This window comes from Terrapene carolina, unplaced genomic scaffold (assembly GCF_002925995.2).
Source record: "Terrapene carolina triunguis isolate 2854851 unplaced genomic scaffold, T_m_triunguis-2.0 Scaffold88, whole genome shotgun sequence".
NCBI lineage: Eukaryota > Metazoa > Chordata > Testudines > Emydidae > Terrapene > Terrapene triunguis.
In genome coordinates this window covers 44289413-44294070 of record NW_020664439.1, presented here as the reverse complement: position 1 = coordinate 44294070, position 4658 = coordinate 44289413, and the positions used below count along the sequence as shown (strand labels likewise).

General features: G+C 47.4%; 1 long non-coding RNA gene across 1 annotated transcript; it reads right to left on the bottom strand.

Moving 5' to 3' along the window:
- Positions 1 to 2252: 2252 nt before the first annotated feature.
- Positions 2253 to 4500, bottom strand: LOC112116657. Its single transcript, XR_003369721.1, has 3 exons — positions 4387 to 4500; positions 3945 to 4004; positions 2253 to 2292 (listed from the first exon to the last, which is right to left on the bottom strand). It is a non-coding gene; the product is annotated as an uncharacterized LOC112116657 (long non-coding RNA).
- Between the last annotated feature and the right edge of the window lie 158 nt (positions 4501 to 4658).

The window sequence follows — 4658 nt, the reverse complement described above, 5'->3', positions numbered from 1 at the left end:
TGCCACCACTTCATTCCATTGAATGTCTTAGTTCTTGTTTTATGAGCCAAAGTGGGTGTAAGTTCCCGATCTACCCTCTCTAAACCATTTAGGATTATTTTATATATCATGCCCCCCTTTTGTATCAAGTCTCCTGTCTAAGGTAAACAAACCCAGCCTTCTCTGTCTCTCTTCATTGTGAGTCATTCCAGGTCCCTAACCTTCCTGTCAACAGTCTCCGACTCCCCCCTTTATTTCTGCGATGGAGTGATTAGAAATGAACACAGTATTTGAGGCAGTATCCATCCTCCTCGCTCGCCCCATTGAAACCCCCCCGCTCCCCAGTGCCGCCCGCCTCGGGGAAACAAACCCTCCTTCCCCAGCGCTGCACCGCCAAAAGAGCTGTGAGCCTAAAAGGAAGATGGGTGTGGGGGGTGATTGCTTTAATTGAAACATTCTTAATAAAGTAACAATTTTTAAAATTATTTTAATTTTTTTTTTTTTATAAAATCATGGAAAAATGAAAAAACACCTGTTCCGTTGAAAGAAAACATTTGTACTTTTCATAATACCTTGCAAATTTAATGAGAGATATTACATCTCTTTTCGACAACAAGCTTGTTGTATTCGGGGATCATATTTGAAGTGGATACTTTCATAATGTCTTCCAAATGGTCGTCAGTCAGAGAAGAACGTTGCTTGTTTTTATTCATGTTCATGATGGAAAATGTTTGTTCGCATATGTAAGTGCTTCCAAAAATGCTGAACGTTTTCAGTGCAACTTCAATAAGATTCTTGTATTTTTCATTGTCCAGACTTTTGTAGAAGTCCCACAGGCTGCTTGCTCTGTGCTTATTTCGGTAAACTGCCGAACATTGAAGTTCAGTAACCTCCAACTGCAAATCTAGTGGCACTTCCTCTGGATCCACAGAAAAGGGATCTTCAATCAGCTTCAACTGGACGTCTTCTTCTTTAGACAAAGTAAGTCTTCTGTCAAATTCTTCAATCAAAAGATTGATGTGCTTTGCGTATTTTTCTCCTAACTCGGCGTGTTTGTGCTGAGGGATATGCTGTGCACAAGTGGGAAAGTGATACATTTCACCTTTTGACAGCTGACTTCTGAAAAGTTTCAATTTCATTTTGAAAGCTTTCACTGCTGCACACATTTGAAATATAAGTTGATTTTTTCCCTGAAGTTGAATGTTGAGATCATTCAGGTGTGCTGTAATGTCACAAAAGAAAAAGAGATCTTGATTCCAGGACTCATTTTCAAGCTCCGGGAATTTTATTGGCCCATTTTCTAGGAATTTTGCTATCTCCTCTTTCAAAGCAACGAAACGCTGGAGCACTCTTCCTTGACTCAACCACCTCACTTCCGTATGGTAGATTAAGTCGCTGCACTCGGCGTCTATCCCTTCAAGAAAGGCTTGAAATGTCCTATGTTTTAATCCTCTAGAACGGATGTAGTTTACAATGGAAACCACCACTGACATTACGTGCTCAAATTTTAAGACTTTGCTACACAAAACCTGCTGATGTATAATGCAGTGATGTTTGGTTATTTGTCTCCCGATAAATTCTTCAAGAAGAGTAACTGCTCCAACATTTTTTCCGCACATAGCTGGAGCACCATCAGTACAAATGGCCACCAAGTTTGTGAAATCTAATCCCAATTTATCATTCATGCACTTTATCACTTCACTGGAGATTTCTTTTCCGATTGTGCGACCCGTCATGGAGCACATGCCAGCAAGTTCTTCAGTAGTTTCAAAGTTTTTATCAATACCTCTAATAAAAATAAGAAGTTGGGTGGTGTCTTTTAAATCGGTGCTTTCATCCATAGCTAGGGAGTAAAAGCAGAATTCACTGACTCTCTGCTTTAACTGATCACTTAGATTGGTAGAAATGTCAGCTATTCTTCTCTGTACAGTCATGCGTGATAGACTGACATTCTCAAATATTCCCCTCTTTTCTGGACATAACTCAGATACAGCAATCAACATACACTTTTTTAAAAACTCGCCTTCTGTGAAGCATTTCCCAGCAGCAGCAATTTCCTTAGAAATTTGAAAGCTTACTTTAGTAACCGTATCATTCTCAGTACATAAGTATTTATTCATCCATTCAGTGTTGAGAACTCTGTGCTCTGATTCTATTTTTCTCTTTTTCTTTTCACTCACGGTATCCATTATGAAGCTCAAGATTTTGTTGAATAACTTCACACACAAGGGAAACGCTCTCAGTCACACACAAAGAGAGGAGATATCTCACGGCGTATGGCACACTAGCAAGGCACTGATGGTGTGTGGAAGCCTGTAGAGGGGAAAGAAACGGCGTGCATAGGGTGACCAGATCACAGCAGTAAAATAGGACCTGCCCCCTCCCCGCTCAGCCCCACCATCACACCCCTCTTCACCCCCTAACCCCCCTGCTGGCTTGCTGCGTCCCTCCTAGTCAGTCCCCCACCCACCACTCGCCTCCTTTCACCTCCTCCCTCCCCTGCCAGAAACCCCCATGCCCGCCCCTAGAACTCCTGCTGGCTCACTGCTCGCCTCTTTGCCCACCTGCCGCTCGCCCCCGCCTCGCCACCTCCCCCCCCCCCGCAAGTATAAAGCCTCATTCAAAGACCCAGGGGTCACTATATTACTGCACACAGCAGTCAATCAATGCAGTTGTAGATAAATCTCTGCATTATGCATTTTTGTATAACTTTTATATGACTTTGTATTGAATCTTGGTAATATGTTATAGCGGGACCCTAAGGTAGTATAATTAAGGTAAAAGAAAAATGTCTTTTTGCTAGAAGTAGAATAAGATCTTCCCCACACTTTGTAATCAATTGCCCTGGGAGATTTGCATAAGAGGGAAGCTGCTATAAAAGTGAGGTGTCTTGCAGAGAACCCTGGGTTTCATCTTGTCAACATCGGAGCATCGATCCAGATCGGCAGAAGCCCAGCTCCACCTCTCCCCCATTTAACTCACCTGGCCAGTGAAGTTAGGGGGAGCAACTCGGTAACAACAGCAAGACGGAGTGTGTTTGTGTGTATGCGAGTGCATGTGTGAGATATATCATATGCATATGATAGTGTTGATTATTACATGTAGTACTAATAAATGTGGCATTTTGCCTTATTCCCCCTGAAAAGATCCTGTACATTACTTTAAGTACAACACAGTAACAAAAATTAAAATACTGAAAATGGATGCCCCCCTCCAGCCACCGACTCGCCGCTCATCTCCTCACCCCCGCCCCCAAGTATAAAGCCTCGCCGCCACTGCCCGCTCAGCTCGTCATCCCCCCCCCCAGCTCCCCTTCCCCCGCCGCTCGCTCGCCTTCCCAGCTCCCCTCCCCCGCCGCTGGCTCATCTGCCCCCCCGCCACTGGCCTCTTCACCACCCCACCCGCTGGCCAGCCAGCCGGCCATTGGCTTGTCCCACCCCCCGCCGGCCGCACAGTGAGCCCACGCGGGCCACATGCAGCCCAGAGGCCGTATGTTGTGCAGGCCTGACATAGATGGATAGATAGACTATTTTTAAAAAATCCAGAACAAAACCTTCCACTGCACACACAAGCCTTCAGTTTTATGAATGAGCCGTGAGGTAGCACTTACTGTACAACAGTGTGTCCACGTGCCTGTGTCAGTGCATGTATGTACACGTGTGTAAACACACACCTTTATTTTGGGGCGCTCCCTTTTCCATCACACACTGACAATACGGTTTGCATTTCACAGCCCAGCACATAAAGCGCAGCCTCCTCCTATTTGGTGGTTACAGTATTGCCAACCCTGTATGTTCAAAAATCATGAGTCAGGCTCACCAAAAAGCATGAGATTGGCTTTAAAATCATGAAATTATGTAAAAATAATGGCTGCCGTGTTCTTTTTATTTGCCTTTTGACCCTTTAGGGTGCCCTGGAGTCACATTTTGAAGCTTCCTCCACAGCCACCAGGGCTAGAAACTTACTTTTCGTTGAAGAATGAAGGCTGAAATCCTCACAAAGCCACTGGACTCCGGGAGCTGGCGCTTTAAACCAAAATCAGGAGAGTTAGCGCCACGGTAGTTAAATGGAGGGGTCCCCAAAAGAGGCCGAGAGGAAACTGGGGAAAATCAAACAGGGGCCTGCTGTGCTGGAGGTTGCACCAAGGCAGCCTGGCCTTGCCCTGGGGGTAGGGTGACCCGATGTCCCGATTTTATAGGGACAGTCCCGATTTTGGGGTCTTTTTCTTATATAGGCTCCTATTACCCCCCACCCCCGTCCCGATTTGTCACACTTGCTGTCTGGTCGCCCTGGAGGGGGGGGGGGACATGCTCTGCAAGCAGCCAGCAGGGCCATGGCCAAGGCAGCCCCAGCTGGGCCGGGCTGAAGGCTGCCACACAGCCACGGGGAGCAGCGGGTCCCACTCACCCCAGCAGCTCTCCCGCGCCCTAGGAAGCCTGCCCACGTGCTGCCCCTACTGCACGTGCGCACTGCGCAGCCGGGCTGCGGGGCACCAAGTCAGAACGCGCGTAGCTGGTCAGATTTCTGAGTGGTGGGTCGCGGCGCGCGCATGCGTGTCAGGGACTCTACACCCCGCCCCCCCCCCCGCAGCCCGTTTCGCATTCTGCGCGGGGAGGTGTGTCCTCGCCGAGGTGCCGTCTCCTTCCGGAATCCGGACCCGGGGCGGCCCGGAAGCGGAC